This window comes from Parasteatoda tepidariorum, chromosome 11, assembly GCF_982258835.1.
Source record: "Parasteatoda tepidariorum strain Cologne lab strain chromosome 11, Ptep-v5.0, whole genome shotgun sequence".
Lineage (NCBI taxonomy): Eukaryota > Metazoa > Arthropoda > Arachnida > Araneae > Theridiidae > Parasteatoda > Parasteatoda tepidariorum.
In genome coordinates this window covers 16256131-16283995 of record NC_141765.1, presented here as the reverse complement: position 1 = coordinate 16283995, position 27865 = coordinate 16256131, and the positions used below count along the sequence as shown (strand labels likewise).

The following is a 27865-nucleotide window of genomic DNA, read 5'->3' as shown; positions in this document are numbered from 1 at the left end:
ACTGATGTGTGTTGTTTTACAGCAGCAAAGTATATACGCACCACCAATGCTTATTTTTTAGTGGATTAGTATGTGTAATGAGTTTAAAGTTGGAACACCGCCAGGAAATTAAGATGAAGTTTCAGAAACAAGATAAACCGAAATCCCTTTTAATTAAAATTTATACCCTTTAACAATTAATTCTGAGTTATTTGTTAAGCGGCTTCGACACTTTATTGATACAGAAAAGCTGAACTATGAAGGAAAAGTTCAATTTCTTCTTTGTAGTCATTCGACTCATCCAAAAAATCATGACACTTTGGAGTTGGCCTGGGATACTGGAGTAATTATGTTACAGTTACCAAGACATACAACGCATCGACTCCAACAACTGGACAGGTCGTTTCGTTAAACTATACGTTATTCAAGCAGTTAAAAGATGGTTATCCTAGCCTAATTATCACACAATACAAGGTTTCTAATCTAGTGATCGAGGCTTATAATAAAGCAGCAACAATTAAAAATTCTGTTCTAGGATTTAAGTATTCTAGCGTGTGGTCCATTGATCCAACAATTTTTAGCGAAACTGACTTTTTGCCATCAGAAAATTTACTAATTGTGATGAATCAATTGATCCAATTGTTGAGCTTCTTCTCGATGCAAGTATTGATTGCCATTGATTTAACAAACCAATCTTCTTCAATGTTTTCTTCTGTACTGAAGTTTTTAACTGAATCAATTTCCATGACTTCAAAACCTAAGAGCAAGAAAGTTTCAAATTTAGAGAGGAAATTTTAACAAGCAGCTCTTATAAAAATAAACTGGAACTATCAAATGAACTTAAACTCACCAAAGAATAGTTTAAGGAGCTGCAAATGAATATAAAATTAGAGAATTTAGTTCCACAAATGCAGTTAGAAAAATGGAAACCAGTAACTTAAAATCTAAGAAACCAGCACCTCGGAGCAAGAAATCGAAATAAAATCGGTGCTTGCTTCGGTATTCGGTTTAAGAGGATGATGTGATAATTGAAGTTAATCCTAATGAATGATTTCGCTTTCTGTGTAAGCCTCATTTAAATGAAGATATGATGCAATGTTTGGGTTGTGGGGCTTGAGTTCATGAAAAATCTGCCTGTCCAAAGATATTGTCCCTATAACATAACTAAACCGTTTTCTTATCAAATAATAAATCTAATGGTTTATTATTTAATTAATGATTGCTCTAAATTCTATCCTGTTTCGGTTTTAAAATCTATTCTAGCTTTTAATTAGCTTTTGAGTAACATATTGTCATGTTTTAGGGCAACATTTTTGACTTTTGACTCTCAATACCATTTACTGACACGTAATGACTCAGAAAATGTAGTATAGCATTTGCTATTAATATTAAACACTTAATTATGGTATGTTTATTTATTTATTAATTTTTTCTCAAACTTTCTAGGTCTATTATAATTTAGGGAGCTGGTGGTACAAATTAAGTAACCGGTTTCCTAAATCGTACCACTTGCAAGCCTTGCGAATTTTCCGTACTTACTGCACAAATATTGCTGAATAACTGTATTTATTATTAAAATATATAAAATGTAATTGCCACATTTCCTGAAAGTTACAATTCAAAATAAAAAAATATTACAAAAAAATAACAATTCATAGACATGAATTTTCTTATAAGATGTTATGTTTTTCAAATTTTTTTTTATAAATATTGAAATATTACATAATTTTTAATGCATGAAATGTCATTTAGAAGAGTTATTTTTTCTAGAACTTTTTACACCAATGTTTCGGAATTTCTCCGTTCATTAGTTATCATCTCTTACAAATCCTTATTTGATGAAAGAATAATAACAAAAGTGAAATGTTGGAAGATGGCTTGATTATCAAGTAATGGTTGGTTGCTTTATGCTAGAGAATAGTCATATAATGATTAATAAAGGGACACTGATAAAAAAGAGAAAAAAAAGTTTAAGCTCAGTAATGATCATTGTAAACTGGCTGAGAAGGAGTTATTACACGCTAAAATGATCGTGTAAATTGAAACCAATTACAAAGAAATATTTTGGAAATGTTCTTATATTTTCTAAACAAAATGCAAAATGCTTATTACATGAAATTCGTTTTTTGAGAATAAAATATTAAAATGATGATGTCAATAGGAAAATAAAATGCTTTAGCTAGCAATTAGTACTATTTTAAATTATTTTCACGCGTTATTTTATAAAATTTATATTTAAAAAATAATGAATGGAAATTGTATGAGATTTTTCTAAATTTATTCCTCTGCATTATTGTTTTTTTTTTGCTTGCATTTTTGATTAGTCTACGATTGGACTAAGGGTGCGCTCTATTGGTCCTCGTTAAACTGCTCTACCGTGAAGTGCTCGACTTCGTTCGCAGGTCGTCGGATTGCCATTCCCTCTGCAGCGGATTAACGTTGGTATGGCTTCCCTTAGGAAAATTTGCCATAGGTTTGCCATAAAAAATGCCATAGGATATTCCTATGGGGTTTTGCCTATGGCAAAAATTTTGCCATATACGTATGGCAGAATTTTGCCATACATGTATGGCAAATTTTTGCCATAGGCAAAACCCCATAGGAATATCCTATGGCATTTTTTTGTATGGCAAAGTTTTGCCATAAGTGTATGGCAAAAGTGTATGGCAAAATTTTGCCATAGGCAAAACCCCATAGGAATATCCTATGGCATTTTTTATATGGCAAATTTTTGCCATAAAACTAAGATGTGCTACAGTTTATGAAGAAATATTTTTCCATAGGTTATGGTATACCTTTGCCATACAGCTATGGCAACATTTCTCGTTGATATTTTACCATACGTCAAAAAATAATTACTTACAAGAATCCTTCGCAATGGATATTAAAAATGCAAAACTTAATAATTGTAGAATAAATATATATCCAGAAAGCTTTTTTTTAAATTTCTTTCATAAACTTCTCCTGTTTTACTTGCAGAATCCTTTTTGTATGCGGTTCTTATTCAAATAAATTTCAAACAGTTAGTACTAACCGCTAGAAAATGGGTCCTGTGGACGGAGCGAGTGGGGAAAATATTGGTTATGTTGATTAGGAACAAAATATATTGAGTACAGGCAACTAATATTTGTTAAAGCTGTAAAAACAAGAAAATAGAAAGTGGGTCCGGAGGTCGGAGCGAGTATAAAAAACGTTAATTTGATTGATTGGTATCATAATTAGTTAGATAAGCCTCAGATATTAGAGGAACCTAAAAGAACGCGAAGCAAAATAACGGTCCGATGGTCGGAGCGAGTATGAAAATTCTTTAAATTTTGATATGTGATACTAAACTAAAAATTAAACAGACTACTAAAACAATAAAATACTATTAAAACTCAAAAGATAAAGAGTGGGGCCGGTGGTCGAAGCGAAATTAGTTTAAAATAGATCAAACGGGACAAAAGCTGAATATGTAACGGTGCAACCAGTGGTGGCATGTGAACAAAATTTTATCCATAAAAAAGATGGTATTAGACTATGAAAAGCTAAGAATAGAAAACAGGCTAAATTAGTTGATCCCCTACTAGTGAGGGATAAAAAAACTCAGAAAATTTATGTTGAGTTGTGTTAAGCACATTTAGAAAAGAGAACACAATATAGAAGCATTGGTAAATACGAAACATGTTTAAGACATGATTAAAATTGGTGAAATTAATAATTGTTATTGACAAATTTACACTTGGTCAGGGATAGTAAATAAAAATTAATTGGGTATAGGGAATCACTATGACGAAAAAGTTGTAAACTTAAGGAAAGATTAAATTGTTAGAAGCATTTTTAGTTATAGCAGCAGATGATATGGCCAGGGACTGTTCAGTTGATGATATTGAAGCAAAACAATTGTCAACCAGTAATCCAGCAAATCTAGTTAAGTGATGACCCTAAGCTATGTATAAACATGTAACAGAACATTGTACAAATATATGTGGATACTTAAGAAATATTAGTTGTAAAATAGTAAAACACAGAGACATGATAAAAAACAATTTAATGGCAAGCAAAAATTAAACACAAAAAATAAATATAAAGCCCTAACATATGTAAGATAATGTAAAAAAGCATTGCAAGAACCTAAGTGGAATTAAAATAAAAAACTAATGAGAATGTAAACGCTGATAAAAGTACCAGACAGCCGGAAATTAAAAAACTTAATAAATTCAGATAGATAATCGCATAGGCGTTTGCAATAAATTGTTTTTGACCAAGAATGAGATCGAAAAAATATTAAAATAAGTAGCCAAAGTTTGCGAAAGATTCCACTTGTAGTGGATGACACGTTAATATGGCGGTCTGATACTCTAAGCCTAAATCAATGGAACATCTGATTTTAAACACTCAAAAATGGAAAAATTGGCCACCCGGAGGCCGGAAAAGACTCACCAGGAATGCCTTGTGGGTTTACATGTTGAATTTAATTAACTTCGGGGTGAAATAATGGATATTTATTTCTTTTAGAAGATGTTTTTGAGGACTCCATAGAAGTTGTTGTCAGATCAACTTTTCTCTATGGTATACTGCCATACAAATCTTTAAGGTTACCATTGGCCTATGGTATACTGCCATACAAATTTCTGTGGTTGCCATAGGCCAATGGTGACGTGCCATACAAATCCTTATGGTTACCATTAGTCTATGGTATACTGCCATACAAATATTTATGGTAGCCATAGGCTTTTGGTGTTTTGCCATACAAATCTCTATGGTAACCATAGGCGTATGGTATCTTGCCATATAAATTTCTATGGTAGCCATAGGCTTATGGGGTTGTGCCATACAAATCTCTATGGTAGCCATAGGCTTATGGTGTTGTGCCATACAAATCTCTATGGTAACCATAGGCGTATGGTATCTTGCCATACAAATTTCTATGGTAGCCATAGGTTGCCATAGATTACCATAGGCTTCTCTATGGCAAATTTTCCTAAGGGTTGTCTTCGGATCATCCTCAAGTATTCCTCCCACTCTGTCGCCAATAGCCCATTGTGTAGCTCTAGTGTGACGTATATAAATTACAACTGCAACATACTTAAAATTTATTACACGATACTATCATATATTTTAAACGGAAACATGGTTCAAAAATGGGATGATAACTTGAATCAATGGTTCAAAATTATGAAAACTTGAATCACAATATTATTGTACATTTTAATTCTTTTTAAAATTGATTGCTTGATACTAAGATTTATTTCAATCCAAAACATAGTTCACATTAACACTTAATTAAGGTTGCAGCAGAAATGCACGGTAATATGAAGATTATAGATACAAATTGAACATAGTTTAGCTAGTTTTAAAGTTAGGTAAGTTTTAATTTTAGTTAAGTTAGTTTTAAACCATTGACATACAGTTATTAAATAATATTTTCTAACCAATACTACACTTAGATAAGAAGTATGGTCAAAACTACCAGCCTGTGGTACATTTTGCTGCTCTTCTTGCTCTATGGGAACATAAAAAGTACGGTAAATTTTACCGAAGTCTTTTGGTAGTGACTTTCGGTAAAATTAACAATAAAATATGGTTCAATTATTAAAAAATGATAGTAAATATGGTAAAATTTGATGTTTTTTTTAAGCATACCTTGGAGCTTTGCATAATGGTGCCGTGACTTGTCATAATGGATTTTCCCCTATGTGATAATTTGCAGTTATTATAAATATTTAGAGTTTTTAATATTATGTACAATATGGTATAATCAATATTATATACAATATTATGTATGGTATAATCCTTCTTACAATAACTGTAATTCCGTTCAAATGCTCCAAAATCTCTACCAGAGAAGGTTGAGCAGTATGGTATAATCCTTTTTATAATAACTGAATTTCTGTTCAAAATGTTCCAAAATGTCTACCAGAGAAAGTTGAGGAATATGGTGTAATCATTCTTAAAATAACTGTAATTCCGTTCAAGTAGTTATTTAAGTATTTTAGTTGTTAATTATTTAAGTAATATATTTTAGTGGTCAAGTTGTATCGTGTAAACAGATTTTATAAACACAAAAATGTGGTACAAATTTTCCCCATATTAAGGTTGCCGAATATAATGGTCAAAAAGCTTTCAAAATTTTTCATAGTGTAGGTTGAGCAACAATATATAATCTTTATACGAGTAGCATGTTTGGTAAATTACAAAAAAAAGTAAAATTCGATAAAAATTTTTATATATCACGGGCCCTTTTAAATTGGCATGTCTTATACATTTAAACAAAAATTTATTAGCAAAATATTTTCTAAATTTTGTAAAAAATAATTTCCTTATTACTTAGGAGGAATGAAATAAATAAATAAAAAAGGCTACGAAGTTTCGAAGCAATATTTCTACTTATTTACAAGTAAAAACTCTTTTTTTTAATATATTTGAATTAAATCTGTAGAAGCAACAAAAGCTGGATATCAGTAATACCATTAGAATGGAATCAATTAATAGCGGATTAATGTACCACATGAAAGAAACCATAATTTATAAATTAGCTTTTTTTCCAGAATTGAAATTCTCGATAATTAACTGAGCTTTTTTTCTCACAATTTTGTCCAATTAAGATGAATATCACATTGCTAAAACAGAACTTTAATTAAGTTGCGCTGTCGTCTGACAGAAAAATGCGATTCTATACAAAAAGAAAACCTAAGCATTTGCTGAATAAAGAGCACATTCCCTGATTCAATATTCCACGTAAAGTTCTTTCTTTTCCTCACAGAGGATAACTGTAGTTTTTTATAACACAAAAATGTCACACTAAAAGTAATGTGATGGCAAAAAATTGCCTAACTTGAATAATTTCATTTGTTGGTTAGCATTTTCTTCTAAAAATCATGATTCTATTATTATTTCGGTTTATAAATCTTTGTTTTTTATTGCCTTAGAAACACTTTCTCTGATTTATTTCGTGTAATTCCGAGAATATATTCATATGCTTCTCCGAGTTTGTTAAAATTTTATACACACGTGTTTCGACATTATCAAACGAAGTCCTGCTGAATTTCTGATCATTGGGAGCCAGTTTAATGTGCAATTGATATGAAGATTAAGTATAAAGTTTGAAACTATGGCATTAGTTAAAAGTAGATTCAGCTCCCAAATACGTTTATTTATCCCGTTAGATGAGAAGGTCCAACTTTTTAATCCTTATTTCTGGGATATTTTTTAAACATTGTTAACCCCCATTTTGTTCTATAATTACCATATATAACACATATTGTAAACATCTCTGCCAAAAAAGAAAGCAAAAAGTATTAGAAATTAATATTTTTGAAAAAGAATGAAACAAAAAGGCTTTTTAAATAAATACAATTACTAGTGAGAAAGGCGGGATGAAAATCATCTAAATCAGTTTAATTGCATAAAAAAAAACTAGGATGTGTTTTTAATGATTGCCTTTCGACTCATCTCTGTCTCCTCTGACAATCGAGCAGGTTTAGATGCTTTCAGTCCTACCTCCCTCATTTGTGTTTCGTTAATTTCGATTTCTTTTCGATTTATTCAAACATAAATAATATTTTACAACTCTTTTCTTTTGTACTCTTTTAATTTTTTTAAAGAATTGTAAATGAATATATATTGAGGGTGTTTGATTCTGAACAACTTAATGTATATATAAGAATTCAAAAATCTAACAAGAAAAATTTCTCTTCCAGAATAAGTGTAGCTGTTCTGTGGTCTACACAACTTTTTTAGTAAAATAAGAAGAACTCTTTCGGTTTAAACGTCTTTCCAACAAATGGTAAGTTATTGAATTTCCTGCAAAGAAGTCCTTCCTTCAATAAGTTTAAACCTATTGTTGATGTCTGCCAAAGTCATAAATTTTAATCATTGGTTGGCAAAACTTGCGGTGGAACAAAATAAAATTTGTATTCCTTCACTAGCTCTTACACTTCTTCTTCTTTCAGAAAAATACAACGAAATATATATATATATATATATATATATATATATATATATATATATATATATATATATATATATATATATATATATATATATATATATATATATATATATATATATATATATATATATATATATATATATATATATATATATATATATATATATAAGCATAATAGAATTTAGAAATTAAAAATATAATAAAACTTCTTAATGGAATAAATGTAAAAGTTCTTTTTAGAATGCATTCCTTTACGAGACGAAGGGATTTCGAAATGAAGAATAATTATCCTAAGATAAAAATTTTCTCTTTATTATGCATGTATGTCTCAAAAACGAAAAAATACCGTAATCGTAAATGAGTTTTAAATGAAGGAAGAAAAATAAAGTAAACTTATCAATATGAGGTAAAAAAAAAAGCGTTATAGTGCACATATATACACTTAAATTGGTGGAACTTTTGATTTTATTTAGGAAAACTTGCAACAAATCAATATAAATATATGCACTTACATATAATAACATATATACTCTTAAATTGGTAGAATTTTTGGTGTTGGGAATATTTACAACAAAATCGAAATCCGGAACTTTTGAATTTAACTTCTTTTCAAGTTCAAATTATTGTTTTTAAAGCACAAAATTGTTTTATTTGGAACTGAACATGAACGAGTCAATATTTTGATTAAATTTTTTACTTTAAAAATAACAAATAGTTTTATTAAATGCTTTTTTTATTGAAATTATATGTCATGTTGCTTCTATAAATTACAAGGAAAATTAAGAAGATGTTATATCCTTGGAAGTCATGATTTCCAAGTTTTAACAAAAATAATTGCATTTATAATTATTACACATTCTAGCAATAAGCGTTCAATATTTTAATAACTGGTTAAGCTTATAGATGGAATTTGTAATTTAAAAGCAGAAATGCAAAAGAATTAGTCGTCTTTATTAATATTAGATACTAACAATACTAATTTCTTTAATAATATTCAAAACTCTTTGTTTACTTTTGTTAAATGGTGTTTTTTTAGCAACCATGTGCTTTTGAGTGATTTTATTCCGTAAATTAGTGATCTTAGACGATAAACTAAGCAAGTATCGATCTTTTCTTCTAATTTTATTGAAACAATTATCAAGATCTTAAAGATGAATAATATGAATAAAAACTGCAAGGCTTATATAATTTATTCATATAATATATGCACATAATATATATATGGCTCATATAATATATATTATATGTTATTAGAAACCGTTTTATTAAAAATAACGATGCAATTTATATACTCATTTTTCTTTTTTTTTTTAAAATCAGTATTATTAAAAATATTTCGTTCTTTAAATACTTTATTTTTTAAATATCTCTTTTACTACGAAAATTTCCTTTAGTTCATGCAAAAATTGTCTTTTGATATCCTTGAAGTTTTGAAAATTTCAACTTAATTACTTAATTCTTCTTAGTTAAAGTCTCGTAATTTATGCAAGAGGAGAAAATTTTTGAAGTTTAAATAGATTAAATACTTAATATTTAGATTAAATAAAGCTCAAAATTTAATTTTGATATTTACCAAGATCGATCAAGAAAAAAACTGCAAAAACATTGTTTATTTTTCTAAAGAACAGAAAAAATAATTGAAACGTTTTTTAAAACAGAGTCCAGGATATAAAAAATCTACGCTTAATGTATTTTTTAAACTAATAGCGTTTTTCGTACAAACGAAGATAATTATTGACATTTTGAAAACGAGTGTCATTTACAAAGAGTATTCACGAGTTTTAAGTACCCCCCCCCCCAAAAAAAAAACAAATATTAGCACACTATTTGAGCTTCCTAGACTGTTTTCGCTTGCTTTCTCTTTATGCTTTTTTAAACTCTTTAGCATGTGTACTGTAAAAAATCTTTACTAAAAAACATAAGAAATTCGTTACTTTCCCACAAAAAATTTCTGTTTTCTGAAACTACAGAAATTTACTGTTGAACTACATCGTAATCTATCAAAAAACCTATTTTTCTGCTAACAAATAAGATCTGTAACCATTGATAAATATTGCATTTGTTAGATATAGTTTGTTTGGAGTTAAAAGGACAACAAATAATTTGATAAATTGAACCAGATTTCATTAAATATGATAATGAGGTGATAGTAGTTATCGGCCATGTCAATCCTCAACAATGAAAAGGTACCCCCCCAGAATTAAAGCTGCAATAGAATTCGATGAACGAATACCACTAGTTGATTCATTGCGGTTTTCTGAGAAGCCGAGAGAGTTGTATTAAGATCACCGTGCTTGTTGATCGTGTGAGCTGTATTAAGTTCCCTGTCGTGGTCGCTTCTGTGTTGCCTTTAGCAGTCGAGTGAATACGTTGTGTGTAATCGAGACTGAATAGCAACAGTGCGAGGAGATGGATAATGTCGCAGTTACAAGTAGCAAGTTAACTGTTTAATATGGACAATCCATCAAAGTAGGCGAAGCTCAAATCGATAGTAGTTTTCGGCCGTATCAACCTCTATCTATGAAAAGGTACCCCGACATAGAATCGAGTTAACGCGTCTTATATACTAGGGAATTGGAATTTTAATTTTGTAGTGGTACTCACTCACTCACTCACTCACTCACTCACTCACTCACTCACTCACTCACTCACTCACTCACTCACTCACTCACTCACTCACTCACTCACTCACTCACTCACTCACCCACTCACTCACTCACTCTACAATAATTAAAGAAGTCTAAATTGTACGATGGAGAAAAATAAAACTTCTACGGCGATTCTTTCAAACATTATGATTTTCGATATCTCATAAATCATGAAAAAATCTCACAAAAAATGGAATAATTAAAAAAACTAATCCGAATGGCGAACTGTTTCAATATGCAAGCAAGAGGGTATACATCTACCCTAATTTCTCTGCCGTACGCGCGAAAGTGTGGACCGTTACCTGACTTAATGAAAATATCCGGTGGGTACAATTCTGTTCTGCAGGGTTTTTTGCAGGAAATTTCTATCAACTTGTTTTTTCCGTGGCATATAGATAATTTCTGGCCACTTTTCTGCCAGAAACTTTCTGTAATGTAATAGAATATTTTTTACAGTGTTGCAGCTATAATAAAATAACATAGTGTGTAGTTTTACGTTTCGATGTTTAAGAATTAAATTTTTTTCAGTGATATACAAATATTTTCGGGAAAAATGTGATTTTGTTTTAAGTAGTTGTTGTGTCTTTATCTGAAGATTTTATTTTTGTAATGTATTTGGTGAGGAAAACAATCACCAAAACTAGCTACATTTAATGGTTCCTTAAAAATGAAACAATTTTAACAATCACCTCGTGACTAGAGGAGAAAAGTGCTTATAAAGCAATTTTCTAATGCATTGCGTTTTTTTCAAATGTGTTTCTTTAAATATTTTGCATACGTTACTAATTGTTTTTTTTAATGAATTCTAGCCTTTAGACTATTAAGTTGCATTTTTCTTCTTCTTTAGCTAGCAATAGTCAGGAAAATGACTCTCAGAATCTTAATAAAAAGAAAATTCACAGTTTTGAGAAAATAATAAGTGTCTATGATCTATTTTTTTAATTTGTTAAAAGTTATTCCTCCTTTACATGGTTCAAACTCGTAACAATAGACAGAAATTCAGAAGAAAATATTAATTGATTTCAATAACTTCCCTCTTCTAAATGTCAAGAAATTGGCGATTCTTTTTCAAGAAATTAAATTTTCTTTTTAATAAACTAAAAATTTAATTTGGTTCTTCCACTTTCAAGTCCTGATAATTTTTATTAGCAAAATAATAAATATTTTCTTTTAAATTCAAGTTTTTTTTTCGAGTTTTAGGTACTTAAACTTTGGCTTTTTTCTATTCTTTGGTGAGAAAAAGTTAAAGTTTTACTTTATTATAGTTTGATTGTGGTCCATTTTTAACCGATTCGTATCTATGTTGTTTTTCAATAATTCATGTTTTCTCGAAATTTTAAGTGAAATATTTTATTAATATTATACTAGGCCAATTCTTCATTTGTGGCAATAGCTAAATAACTAGAATATGACGTAAAGGCTCGTGGCCAATAATAAATTTCTTCGAATTATAGGAAAATTCATCTTTATTTACCAAACGATAATTTTTTTTTTAGTTTGAGGAATGAATAACTAAGCCGCCTGCTTAAAGCTTAAAAACGTAACAAAGTAAATAAACCGTTGATTCGTACAGCAGACTGTTATTCTGTGTCTTCTGCTGATTTGTGTTATTCTATTGATTCGCATAACAAGCTGAATGAAAATAACAAGTTAACGAAAGAAAATCTCGAAATTTGTGATTATAAAATAACATTAAATTCACTAAATAATAAGAGTTACAACGCTATTAAATACAACCATAAAGATCTTTCCACTATGATCACGATTTCATAGAACTTGCGAAAAAAAGTCAGGTAATGCCCTCGAAATGCAATGAGTAGTCTAATTTCTCACTTTAATATTCTACTCTTTCTATACAAAGCAAGACACTAGATTATCTTTTACGTCTCTCTATTACCAATAACAAATCTTTTCGCCTGTCTGCCGCCAGAGAAAGCTCATCGCTTATCTCTGATCAGCACACTGAGATTTCGCTGCCGAGAATAAGACAGGCGTTAACAGCTTCGCGCCATTTTTAACAAAAATTGCTTATTAATTGGGTAAAGAATCATTTTGGACATGAAATATAACAAATTTTAATTTTGAATTATTTGTTAGAAGTTCATATTTGAAATTTCAAAATTTGTAGCATCATAGCAAAATTTGTTTTTAGTTAGGATTAAGAGTTCTAACTTTAAATAAGCAACCTTACTTGTAATTTTAATCCTTGCCGCTTTGCTTTCATTTTCGTTTCGTTTTTTTTAGTACTCCTCATACTATTGTATTTATATACTTTGCTTCGTCTATATTAATGCAATATTAGAAATCCCTCTTTTTTTGCGGATATAATCGTGTGAGCTGACGATGATCATATCTTTTCCTTATTTTGTTTAAGAAGAAAAAAAACTATACATTTCAAAACATTTGATATTTTTTCTTTTTAAAATTCATTTTTTCCATGTTTTTTATGTATATTTAACTTATTTGATGGGCTCTATGCACTTGTAAATATATATATATATATATATATATATATATATATATATATATATATATATATATATATATATATATATATATATATATATATATATATATATATATATATATATATATATATATATATATATATATATATATATATATATATATATATATATATATATATATATATATATATATATCTGTGTGTGTGAAAAGTATCATCTCTCCGATTTGATAAGTAGTAGTAACTTGTATACAGAATTTAAATACATATTTTAAATGTTTTAAATGATGTATTAAATTATTTATTTAGGCATAAGGCTCATCTGCCTTAAAATTCATAATAACTCATCGCTTTTAAGCTTTAAATTTTTTCTTAATTTAGAAAACATCAGCAGTAAATATGTGGCATAAAATATTTTCGCAAAAATGACTTTTATGAAATTACTAAACTAGGTTACTTTCTAATTTAGAAAGAGCTAACAAATAGGAAAATAAGTATTCCCATTAGTGATATGTTTTTTAGGGATCAGCAGTTAAGAATTGAAAACCTTTTCAATAACAGAAATATTACACTTTTAAAATTTTCGTTTGTTGTTGTGCACATTGAAGATGCAAATGGCAAAGTTGATAAACAATAATAAATATAAAATGAAAATATTTTTGTTATGTGTTGCATAAATACGCTGAAAATAAATTAATTTCGATCTTAGTTTAATTTTGAAGTTCTAAATTACAAAAACTAGTTAATTCATATAGACATACATATATAGCTATAGTAACTAATAACCAATAATTATTAAAGATACGTTCTTATATTTCTCATTATACTTGTTTTGATTTCCTAACTATAAATTATGTTTTCAAATATTTAAATTAGGATTTTTAAATTTCGAAAAAATGTAGCTTATCAAAAATATTTAGCTCGAAAAAATATTATCTAATAGAGACATCGAAGAAGTATTACTGACCCGAAATAATTTAAAGAAGCATTATTTACCAAAAATACTAATTCGAATAAATATTTATCAGAAACTCCAAAGAAAAAAATTCTAAGAAGTTTTTTTTTCATGATTACATATACAAAAAATATATTAGTAAAATAAATACTATTTATTACTGATCTTAATTTCAAAAATTATCAGAAATCATATACTTGAGGAAATAATATTTATTCGAAATATTTTTTTGTTGGAATCTTCATCAGAAATATTAAAATAATATAAAATACATTTTAGCAGAAAGTTTAAAATCTAAAATTAATAATAAATGGTTTGAGTCTTATTTATAAAAATTGAAAGAAATGTTTTTATCAGCAATTTAAGAATCATTCATATAAAAATAAAACTATGGAAGCTTTATTATCTTAGTTATCTACATTACAAATTCAACATTAAAAAAATTTCATATATTAAAAGTGCTAATTTTAGCACTAAAGAAATCGATGTAAGATAGGCTAATTTTAAAATCAATTTTTCAAGTTATTTCTCATTGCAGAAAATACTATATTAGCTTTATTTCATTTACTATAACGAGAAATAGTTGATCTTTCAGCACAATTTTACATGGTTTGAACTGTAAGAAATGTCTTAAAGGTTTATTTGGCCTCATTCGTCACTGAATTCTGGTGCCAGAATAAGTTCAAACATGCTTTTAAATTCAGTAAATTTTGGTTCGTTTATAAAATAATCTTTTTCTATACCCTTTATTCTGCCAGGAAATAAAAAAAATTCTGACTATAAAACATGAAGACGTAAATATTTAAAAAAAATATAATTTACAACTGATTTCAAAGTAAACAAACAAATAATTTTGATAACTATACTGGATTTGAATTGTTTTATAAGTTCAATTTCCAAATATTTTATAAATAAATATGTATTAGTAAAAACTCTTACCTAATATTGCAGTAAAATATATTACATGAAGTTGATTTTTGAATACAAATTCACTTCTAATTTTTCTTTAGCCATAAAAAATTCTTTGTTATTTTTTTTTAAAAAATTAAATACTTTTTTCTGAGATTCACAAATATTTCTTTTCTAATTTAAGTAGCCGAGTTAAAAGCGAAATACATTAAGCAATGCGTTATCTTAAATAATACTTTATCATTGCATTAAAATACTTCTAAGCAATTTCTTAGTGAATTTACTAACAAAATAAAGAAAAATGATAATTTAATAATGAATTTGCTTATGTTTCAAAAAAATTTAAATAAAATTATAACATTAACAGACAATTAAACTTAACCGCACTTGTATTATCATTTTTAGACATACTTTGGATACTTTGAGACAAGGTAAGCAATTGAGGAGCCCATTCACAAACATTCACTGCAAGAGCCAGGTAAATAAATTTTTTTTTCTAGGATCAGCGTAGCTACTGGGATTCTACGTAGCTAGGTACGTATTAATGGAATCGGACACAAATGTAACATCAGTCCTCTTTTATGTGCTTGTCACGTGATATATATATATATATATATATATATATATATATATATATATATATATATATATATATATATATATATATATATATATATATATGTTTAAAATATAATAAAATATTTTAAAATTATAAATAGTTATTAAAAATGATTTTTTTCATTATAAAATTTATTTTTAAATATAAAAACTTTGTGATTGTATTCTAAAATTGTTCGATTTCCGCGACATTTGTTTTCGAGATTTGGTGAAAGATGCAAAAATTGAAATTAACATTGAGGGGCCTAAACTTTCTTTTGTTCTCTATTATTATTATATTATATGTTCTCTATTGTTATTGCACCCTATCACTATTAAATTTATATTGTTAAGTTATTTGATGCTCCCCCTCTCTATTTTGAGGGCATAAAATCGAAATCCGTCAAAAAAATGTATGTTTATTCAGGGAAAGTACATTTTTGTTCCCGATTTCGTATCTTAAAATATCGTCTACACTAATTAGCATATTTAAGGTTAGGTTTTCGAATCACAATAAGATTGAGGTGTAGTACGCGTCAATCTGGTCATCTGATCAAAAGTATTCAATTTGTTTCTTTTCTTTTCTTCGTTCACTGTATATAATCCAGAATGCCTAAAACCGATCAGTCAACTCCCCATTGCCTAGGTATTCTTGATAATGACTATTGAAAAGCCTACGGGCATTCAATGCAATGATTTTGTGAAATATATAACAATTATCATATTTCATATTTTACCTTAAAGCACTATATATTCTATACAATGTCTAGCATTTCATACTACAATGGTAACATACATAAATGCAAAGCATGAATAAAAACATTCTTTTTTCAGTAAAGAACGTTTTTTTTCATTTTATCTCAATTAATATTCACAGTGCAGTATTTTTTATTATCGACATCTAAAAGATAAGTGTTAAATTTTTTTTATCTATTTTGCTTTTGGATGTTTACTCGTGCTTTTTATATATCATTCAAAGTGAACAATTTATTTTTGAATAGAAATGAACAATTAAAGTACTAGCTTAATTATCGCCATATCTTTCTCTGGAGAATTATAACGAGAAAACAATGAAACATAAATTGAAAATTAAATGGAGACAAATATTTTTTTCTTGTATGTTGATTGTATTCTGTAATGAACTTGTAAATAATAGATTATTTACGTGAAGTATTTTATTTACCAAATGGGAATCGACAGTTTTCGCTATCAGATAAATATTCATAACTGTTTTGGAGTGTTATGTTTTGAATTAATATTTTAAGCAAACTTTTTTCATGTATTGATATAAAAAATATCGATTAATCGCTAGGGAAACAAAAGTGAATATTTTCAAATGACATGTTATTTCCCTACTTGAAAACAAACTTAACTGGAATAATGTAACAGTTAACTCTCAAGTACATTGATTTAATAATTTATCATCCTAATTTATTGCAAAATAACTGATATCTCTTTAAAAATTGACAATTATATCACTTTTAGACGGAGAAAACAGTTCTGGAAAAATTACTATACTTGTATAATAAGGGCATTTCTAGTAAAAAAATTAAACATAATTTTATTCGGTATTTAAACCATTATTAAACCATTATATTTAAAGGTTAACGAGAATAACCTTAAATAGGTAGGTAGGTACTTTATTTACGTAGGTCTATTGGTGACGGTTTAGGAAACTTCCCTGAGGATGATCCGAAGACGTGACATCGCATTTTCGATCTTCTGCAGAGGGGATGGCTCACCTGCTTTGATAGACCGACGACCTGCGTGCGAAGTCTAATACTCATTAATAGTTTAACGAGTCAGTCATCAGTTCAACGAGGACCGATACCGAGTACCCTCGGTCCCAACGCAGGCTAATCAAAGTGGTCACCCATCCGCCTACTGACCTCAGTCAGTGATGCTTGACTTCGGTGTTCTACTGGGAACCGTGTCTTTACGATCAGTCCACTTCGGGACGAATAACCTAAAATATGTCTTACTTCATCATGGAATTAAATAGTACCAGGTAAGAAATATTCAAAAGAATTGTTATTTTGAGTGAAATTATCTTTTGATTAACAAGTTTTAAAATTGTGTGCCCAATTTTGTTTGCTTTGTTTTAATAGTTTTAGCTAAATTAGGAATAAGGGGGCTGAACTTTCTACCGCTTCTGAAATGAATTAGCGAGGCCCTATTTTTTAGATTGAAGCTACTCCCTACCATATTTTGAAGATTAAAAAAATTAGATTTCATCAAGGAATGTTTATTCACAGAAAATTTGTTTCTGTAATTAATTTTGTATTCGTTACAACTATAAATTAATTAGCATAAATCTGTCAAAAAGTTACTCGAATTAAATCTCATTTTTTTTTAATTTTTCGCTGTAATTAAAAATTTCTACTAACGAAGTTAAAATTAAATACTTTTCTTACATAAGCAATCGTTTTGTAAGAGCAAAAAAATATTTAGTATTGTTTAAGAGATAAAATTATACAAAATGTTGTCCAATATATTCAACGCTGGGATTAAAAAGACAAAATTGTCTGCTCAAATTAATTCTCTGCTTCTGGTTAGCTCTTTACACAATTAAAATAGCATATGAACCCATGAAAACATCTTTTCATCCAAAGTTATTAAAATATTTTGTTTTTTCCTGTCACAAATATTTGAAATTTATTGATTTTTTTTTAAGTCTCTGACGACGATTTTCAGAATAAATTTCACAACTAAGAAATTACCAGTCTTTCATCAGATGTTCACTTGTCGATGTCCTACTTTATTTGAGATCAGACTATAAAAAGGTTTTATATTTTTGTTGGGAAAATTATTTAAGTGCATATTTCTATTAATGAAAATAAGTTTATGGCAGAATGTGATCAATTGACTGCCATCTAAACAATTCCTTTCAATAAATGTAGTCATAAAGATATTCGTAGAAGCAGAGGGATATTCGGTTTTACTCTTTATGAAGGTGGTCTTCTGGTAAGTGCTTTAACTTAATTGCTTCAGACGTTCAACAAACGTCGACGGATGGATTTCTATTCCAACAACCTTATCATAAATCTCCTATATTGCTTTTTACATAAACTATATCTGTCGGCTCTATCAAGCAGATTTCCATTTTATTTACCACCCTATAAAAATGACAAATGCATAAAAACTTATGTAACCTTCTATAGCGAGTGATTTTCCGAGTTGTAAATTGAATGAATCGAAGGTAAAAAGAAAAGTCTGAATAGCCAACAAATTTATAAATAGAAAATTTTTAACGTATCGTTGCCGAACGTTTTGTTTTGAAAATCGGTCTAAGTGCGCGTTTTAAAAAAGGGACATTACTGAAAAGTCCAATTGAGAGAAGTAGACATTGTTTGAAATGCGCGTTTGAAGAAATGGTTATAGCTCAAAATTGATGATGAAAAAAAGAATGAGTTGCCAAGGAATGTATAAATAGAAAGATATTTAATGTATTTTTAGCTTGAGCTGCTGTGGCGCAGGGGATAGAGCGTTTGCCTCTCAATGCGGTGACCCAAGTTCGAATCTCAGAGGTGGCTGATTGCTGATCCTAGCGGATTACGCTCCCAGCTCACAACAGCCACTGTGGTGAATTAAAATATCCTCAGTGGTAGATGGATCATGGGTTTGAATCCCCTTACCTTTTGGCTAATTTTGGGAGGTTTTTGTGGTTTTCCTCTCTATGTAACGCAAGGTGGGTTAGTTTCCTCAAAAAGTCCTTCATGAAGGCTAGTTTGTCCCAATGCTTGATCCAGGAGCTCCCTTGTTTTCTGGATTGGACTCAAAATTATAAAGCTACGGAGTTGAACATTGGTAGTCGAATAAATTGGGCAGACTGTTCTGAGCTGGGGGAACTTTTTATTTTGAAAATAGGTCTAATTGCACGTTTAAGAAAACTGACATAGCTGAAATGCCCTATTGAGAAAAGTAGACATTGCATGAAATGCGTGTTAAAAGATGTCTATAGCTCAAAATCTGTATTTAAGAAAATAGACAAGACTATTTACGAAAATAAACGTAGAGTTTGATTTCGTTTCTCAAGCTATAGTTATGATTAGTGCATCAATAGAAGATAAACTAATAAGTGATTAGTGTGAAGTGAATATTAGTAGTGTTTAAAAAATCGCATTGATTCGGTACGCCCTTCTTTTTAATGTAACGTAGGTGTTCAATGAAACTTACGTTCATTGTTAGAAATTGCAAGAAAAACGTGCTTTAATTTCTTTGATGCGTTTTTTAAGATTTTAAGTTAGTTCAATTTTCGTAAACACATATTTGGAGATATATGAATTTTTAAAACACACATATCGAACAATTTTCCTTTTCTTAAAACATCTTTTGCACGATATTCATTTTTTCAAGCACGTATTATAAGTTCATTTTTTTAAAGCTGAATTTGAGCTATATGCAGCAAAATGAAAAGATCCCCGACTGCAATTATCTTCTACTTCCATTGGCAAAGGATTGGCAACACCGAAAATCACAAAATAAAGAAGAGCATAAACATAAAACAGTCAGCATGTACAGTCCGCAAAAAAAAAAAAAACGAATCACCCTGAATAACTTTCGTTCTAATGATCGGATTTTCACGAACTAAGTGTCAATCTTAATGGTTCCTGGGGGTGACCTCAAATATGCTAATTAATTAGTGCTAACTATTAATTAAGTTACGAAATCAGACACAAAAACGTACTTTCTCTGAATAAACATGCATTTTTTTTTACATATTTGGATTTCTTATCTTCAAAATATAGGGGGTAGCCGCAATCTGGGAAATGTGGTCCCCATAGTTTGGTCAGGAGAGCGATTCAAAGTTCGTACCCCTTAATGTTAATTTCGCTTTTTGCGTTTTCAGTCATATTTTCAAAACTAATGAAATAATTGCACCCACTCATTAAACTCATTTACCCAAAGATAATTTCATGCAAAAAATAATTTTTAATAATTATTTATTATTTTTTATTATTTAATTAAAGTGAGGATGAAAAAATATTGAATTATAAGGTATGAATTTTTTTATACCATATTAATCTACATATTTTTCAATTGAAAAATCTAAAGTTTCAACTGTTTTTACTTATTAGAAGCTGAGAAAAATTAAAATTAATTATTTTTAAAAAAATAATTTGGCGACAATAAAGAAATAACTAATTGGGGCGATTAATATTAAAATGTGATAAACTTGGGAGGAACTTGACTTCGCGCGCGTTGCGTAAAATTTCATTCATATTTTTTTCGCTAATAATCGTTTGCTAATCTTTTTATTTTTATTTCTTTCACACTATAAAATACGATGTTTCTTTTTTAGTCATTTAATAATTTATTTGTAATTTAGTAAAGAATTTTGAATAAAAAACACTTTATTCAACAAATGTCTAGTTTTAAAAAAGCGTGCTTCTGATAGAATACACCAGATTGTGCTTATTTAATGTGATTATTTTTTATTTTTTTTATTTTGTTTTTCAATAATATACATACGTATGCATAGATTTGGAATAATATATTTATCAATTTCTTGAATATATATTTTATAAATATTAATAAAAATACGTAGTCAACATTTTTAAACATCTCTCACAACATCGCAAATTTCTCAACATCTTATAGGGTAAACTAAACAATGAAGGAACACTTAAGCTTAGCTTGCCTTTAAAAAAAATTCATAAAAATTTCAAAATTTGTAATTTTAGCTAAGTGATGGTTTCGACATATTTGTTATTAAATGCAAATTATGTAAAAAAAAGTTAGCTAACTTACATAATATTGTTTTAAGCTTTTGGTGGTTTAAATAATAAGTTGTAAGATGACCAAGTGAAGGAACAGTTCTTACCAGTGAATAAGCACTAAATTTTCCAGAGAATGAACACTTAATTTTGATAATGTTTGATGCTCGTTAGGAATCCATAGGCCACACAAATGTCTAAAAACAAGATTTTTCTTGGAATTACGACATATAACCATAGTTAATGTGGAAAATTTTACTTTTTTTTCAGTCATGGAATGGAAAGTAAAATATGTTTGAATACTTAATTATAAAAAAATGTTTTTCATTTTTTTCTCACAGTTTAATAGTCCGTTCTAAATTATGAATGTTTATCATTGTGTAATCTGATGATGTTTTTATTATTATTATAATTCGATCATTTTTTTGTTTAATCTTTTCCTCATATTTTTCAAGCTTTTTTTAAAATCTTTTTAAGTATTTTTTTTCTCTTCGTCATGAGTAATTTATTTCTTTTGATTTAACCTTCCTCTTTTTTCCAAATTTTTGGCCAATGTAAATGTATCTTCGAAATTTCTTTTGATTTTCCAGTTCCATTTCAAGAATTCCTCACTGGATAATAAATGAGAAAAAGGAGTTGCGAAGTTTGAGTAAAACCCATCTCTCATTGACTTATATCTAGTAGTTACTTATGAAACCAATCGTTTTTGCAACTAACAATGCCTCAAGAGGATTTATCTCAAAATCGGTTTTCAAGATACTTTCATTATTAATGTTAGTTGTCTCAGCTTCAGAACCAAAATTTGATTATACAATTGTTCTTTTTGAAATAAATTCTTCAATATTGAGAAAAGCGCAGGCTATTGGATATTTGGGAGATTAAACTTTTCTGTCAATGTTCCTTTAAAAATTTGCAACATAACTTGTGAGATTTCCTTCTCAAGCTTCTGAAGAAATAGCGCATCGTTACTCTCGAAGCATGTGTTTTGTTGATAAGTTGTCTTGCTCATTAACTCTTGGTGTCTGTTTTGCATGCATTTGTTACAGTCAACGTTTTCTACATCGAATGAAAAAATATCGCATTTCATAAAAGCATTTTAACTTTATCAGTTGATGCCTCAAATCTTATTTAAAAATGGATGTAAAATTTTCTAGACATATTGTTTTAAAATTCTTTTGTTTTCAAGATCTAACGAGATTTCCAAGAATTACGTAGAAAACTAAACCAGAAAATTTGTTTTGAGGAACAAAACTTGCTCAGTTTCAAATTGATATGAGATTTATACCTATCCAGAAGAAGCAAAATTAGGAATTTGATTGCATTTTTAATTAGCCATGGGTAGAAACATTTGCAATATATTTGTAAAATGTTGCTGCGGTCATCGTTTCATTTCATGAATAGCTTTTTCCAATGAAATATGTAGCAATAGTATTGTGTAGATTCCATTCAAGCTTTTATTATTATATTCAGTTGTTATATTTAGTTAATAAACATAGTTTATTAAGGAGTCTAAGGTATGATGTAATAACTAATCACTACATTTATAAAGATAAATAATAAATTAATTATTATTATAATTCTTTAAATAAATTTAGAAATTAAATTTGCATATTTAAATAAAATAGTTATAGGAACTATTCATACAACATTTAACTGAATTTTAGGAGTCCTCTATGTCGCTGAACTACTAATTATCCAAGTAATATCATATTTCACACATACTATTCATTCACTGGGAAATCTATTCTCAGTGAAGGAACATGCCTGTTCCTTCACTGGTTAGAAGTTTTTTTTTTTAAATTTTTAACATAATTTTGATTTATAATATGACAAAAGGTACAAGAAAATTAAAATTTTTCTTTTATTTTCATTAACTTGAAAAAATCCCAGTAAAGGAACACTCGTTTATACATTGGTTTTTCATCGTTCTGTAATCCAGTTAATAAACACCCCCTAATCTCAGTACTTGCTTATGTTATGATGCTTAAAATAAATAAAACGTAAATTCAATGACCATATTTTGAATTCTTTTTTTCACAATGAAAAGAAAAAGCATTATTATATGCAATTAATTGTAGTTTAAACGGATAACAACAAACACTGACCTTATAATTTTGTCAAAGAAACAAGGCGTTGAACAGATACTAACAAATTCAAAACTTTTTCCAGAGAAGACTCAAAGACCAGATAACTAAATGCATTGTTAAAGAACTTCCTATTGTTAGGTAGTAAGCTACTCTTACCAATCAATCTAAATTAAAACGTTTAAAATCTTATTTCTAAGAAATATCTATGAAATGCTCCTTCATTTGTTGGTTTACCCTATATCATCCTAATCTTAAAAGAAATTTCCGGAAGTGTATCGCAGAACTATTTTACCAACTATTTAATAAAATTTTAACATTTTAAAATTCTTATTCTTTTCCATTTTACGTTTATTATTTCTTCATTAATATACTAATAATTTTTCAGAACTTTAATTTAGATTTTCTTTAATTTAGGTTTCCTTTTCAAATTATAGTAAAGTTTTTTTTAAAGAATTATTGTCTGCTAGCTAAGAATAAAACCTTGTTAAGAAATTAAAAACATTCAGCTGTTTTAAATTATTTAATGCAAAACAGCTGATCATTTACTTAGCATACTATTTTTTTGAAAAAAGAATATAAATTATTGATTGTCTTTTTTTTTTGTTTCTTGTGACTTCAACTTAGATTATCTAAAATAGTGTTGATGTTTTATAAGTCACTACAAAGAGGATAAAGATACCCAACATAAAAAGCTGTGGAATACGTAGCCAATTTTTTTAGTGTCTTAAAATATCTCAGTATCTTAAATGTCGTCCTACTATCTTAGTTGTGAAATTAAATTTTTAATTTTCTGACCACGTGTGATTCACTAATTATTTCATTATATCTTTTACTCTTTATGATACCAAGTAGATTTTTTTTCTGATAATACACTAAACTATTTAGTTTAATTTTTTACTTTAGCATGATTTCCAAGAAAATGCCTTATTTTGTTAATCAGGAAATACTAAAAATTGAAATTTGTAAGGATTCCGAAGCTGTGCACACAATACACAATTTCCGACCTTATTTTAATAAAAAAATTTAAAAAAAAAACGTGGCAAGTAGGCTAACATACTTTTTACAGAAACTGTGAAAACTAATTTTTCTTATATTTCGTCAAAAGAGGATAAGAATGATATTGCTCCAAGAGACCTACTCAATAATTTCGCTATTTCCAGAATGAAATCTGTTTGATCGAAACATATTATTCCTTGAAAATTACACGAGGGAAAAATTAACTTTTATTATTTATCTAAGCTTATTCCATTTATTTAATGATAGCGGTATTAAGGTTAAGGATATGCGTCGGAAGCTCCGTTTATTATTATACTATAAATGCATTAAATCATGTAGCTTGAATAATTTATTTTAAGTAAATTATTTCATAATTTTAAGCAAATAAGGGTGTAAAAATAAACTCGATCGAAATACTCCGAAATTATACCCTGAAATATATGTAGAATAAACTTTGGAATCGATATATAAAAAATACCTTTTCAAACAACTTCGAGTAGGACGGAAACGCTAACTTGTTTAAAAAAGTTGTCCTTGTTACTATTTATACTAGGTTCGGTAGATACGATTCCTGGTACTAGGGGACATTCCATTTTCACATTCGACTTTTGAAATTTCAATTGTAAACGGAATTTTTTTATGACCTTAAAGGCTTGCAGCAAAAAAAAAATTTTTTTTTTTACTGCATTAATTTTTTTACAAAGTAGTGAATTATCATTTTTTCAATCTAAGAACCTGTGCCTATAACATATGCAAAACTTATTTTAATATCGAGTGAAATAATTTAATATGTTGTGTAACTAAATGGATAATCCCAAGAAACTGAATCGAAAATATAAAAACTTCATTGATTTAAAAAAATAATAGATGATAATAAAAATAGACATGTTTTGAGCGTCCAATAATAAAAGTCACAAGTTATCCAAGCCTGACAAATCTTGAGAATGGGCGATTATATTTGAAAACTCGAAACATGTCGACTTTTACTTCCCTCTTCATATGTTTTGAAGCCAGTTGAGTTTTTATCGTCAATTATACTGTTTTACATTTGGGTCTTGATCATTATTTTGATAAGGATTTTACACTAGTTAAAGTAAACATATGCATTTTAATATTTTATCAGGATTCATATGGTCTTTAAAAATGTAAGAACATCAATATTGTAAAAGTTATATTTAACTTAAAAATTAACATTTTGAGTTAATGAAATTAAATATTTTATCTCTTAAGTTTTTGTGCCCCCACTTCAGTATCTTAAGGATCTTACGAGCTCTGTTTAAAAAGAGATCATCAGATATATATAAGAAAGCAAAAATAACCATAGTAGCAGTATTTGGTGGTAAATGTAGCTTATCGTAATTGAAGAATATGCTGTGCGACATTTTATGGTGAATTTGCGAACGTATAAGTTTCAGAATGTATCGAAACATGAGGATGCTATTTGCTAATCATCTTTATCCAAAGGAAACGATGTAACCTAAATATCTAGTAGAATGAAGCGATTTTTTAAGCAATGAATCCTACAATTTGCAACATATTATTTCAATATCTTATTCTTAAACATAACATATTTCAATCTTTTTAAAATGCCACTAAACATTCAACAATTCCTTGAGTTATAGAAAAAAGAAATATCGTATATTATAGAAAGCCTTGTGAATGTGCATTAGAATTATTATACAATCTACATTTTATTTTTCAAGCACTTTTTTTTCCCTCAAACTTTCTTGCCTAGAAGACTCGATTAAAACTGTAAAAATGATTATCCCTAAAATTTCGTATATAGCTATAATAAGTTATGCTCATTTTATTTTAGTATAAAATCCTCGAATAAATATAGTAAAAACAGTGTAATCTAAATAATATCAGATAAAAACTAAGGTAGACAACGTTAAAGAGCACAAAAAAACGTTTAACGTTGTCTACCTTAGTTTGTATTTTAGCACAAAGGTCGCCCACTTGTGTCTCAGATAAAAAGTTCATGTATTTAAATTCTAAAAACTATCATAAATAATTTATAAATCGATTCAAATTTACTTTTCAAAGGAGATTAAAATAATATTTTTTTTGCTTTTTGGACAGAAATCCCCTAAAAAAATTGTTTATGGCCTGGAAACTTCCAGATATTTTCTATTAACAATAAATTAAGCCCCTCCGAGCAATCACTGAACATTATTTCAATTTTTTTACTATTAGAGTTTGGTTGCGTAGCAACCTAGTAAAATTAAGCACTCCTCTTTTGAATTAGTCAATGGGTTATCTTAAAATATTTATTTGCGCAGGCGACTTTTTTTGGCGGTTTTCTGGACTATCGCCAAATATATAAACCTTTATTGCGGCCCAATTTACCACCCAATTTTTTTAAAATTTTGTCGACCCCCACTAATTTAAGGGTCTAGATTCCAAATATGTAAAAAAAATTATATGTTTATTCAGAGAAAGTACGTTTTTGTGTCTGATTTCGTAACTTAATTAATAGTTAGCACTAATTAATTAACATATTTGAGGTCACCCCCAGGAACCATTAAGATTGACACTTAGTTCGTGAAAATCCGATCATTAGAACGAAAGTTATTCAGGGTGATTCGTTTTTTTTTTTGCGGACTGTACAAAAGTCAGTATGTTTGAGAAGGGAAAAACTTATTTGCTTCAGAACCGGTTTCTGTTCTGTTTCTTCAGAAACAGGAGATCTTTATGAGGAAAATATTTGCATTTTGGCTCTCAGAAATGTTAAGAATTATCTTGACAATGTTACAGAATGAAAATTGGACTTGTTCTCAATCACAATTACTCATCACAATAATAGTTAGTTGACTATTTCTATTAAGTCGGGGTCACTGAGATACTAAAATCGCAGAATGCGTCACGGAGGGTCGTAGGTTCCTGTCTCGAAATGAAAAACCTTGACGTTTACAAGCAAGTAGCATACAAGCACTTAAATGAAGTCAAACAAACTTTATAGCAACAATATGTATCTGTTTTGTTAAGTTGCATGTTATGTTTAGAAGATAAATAAAAATAGTATACACCCATTCCTAACTGCAACTTGTTGCCCCCAATTTAATTTTTTTTTCTGATGGAGGCTTAGAGGGTTAGTAAATTGTCAGATGCCAAACTATAACAATATTCTAAAATGAATCATTATGAAAGGCTGCTTGTGGACTGTATATATTATGAAAGCAAACATATATCGATGCTGAATTACAGAATTCGGAAAACTCATAAGTTGAGATACAGCGTCAATTGGCGATATATGTAAATTTATGTTAAATGATTCATATATTACACAATATTTTTGAATGACTTAAAAAATACCAAAAATTTCCTTACCAAATGTCTTATCAAACTTGAAAGGGATCTGCGTATCCAAAAATTGTTGTCGCCAAAAGCTCTGAAGCTTGGAGGTAGTGGGTTTAAATTCTGCCATAAACCTGGGTGAATCTATGTGTTAACCTTTTCTAATTTATACTGTCTTTTTTTTAAAATTTGACCACAGTTTGTAAGTCATTCTTTGCATTTGGTACTTTTGATTGCATATGTATGCGAATAAATTAATAAATAAACGAATTAAAATTTT

At 28.4% G+C, this 27865-nt stretch overlaps 1 long non-coding RNA gene across 1 annotated transcript; it reads right to left on the bottom strand.

Moving 5' to 3' along the window:
- Nucleotides 1-27865, bottom strand: LOC147801253 (uncharacterized). The gene is made up of 2 exons (XR_015430101.1): nucleotides 27619-27865; nucleotides 1-736 (listed from the first exon to the last, which is right to left on the bottom strand). It is a non-coding gene; the product is annotated as an uncharacterized LOC147801253 (long non-coding RNA).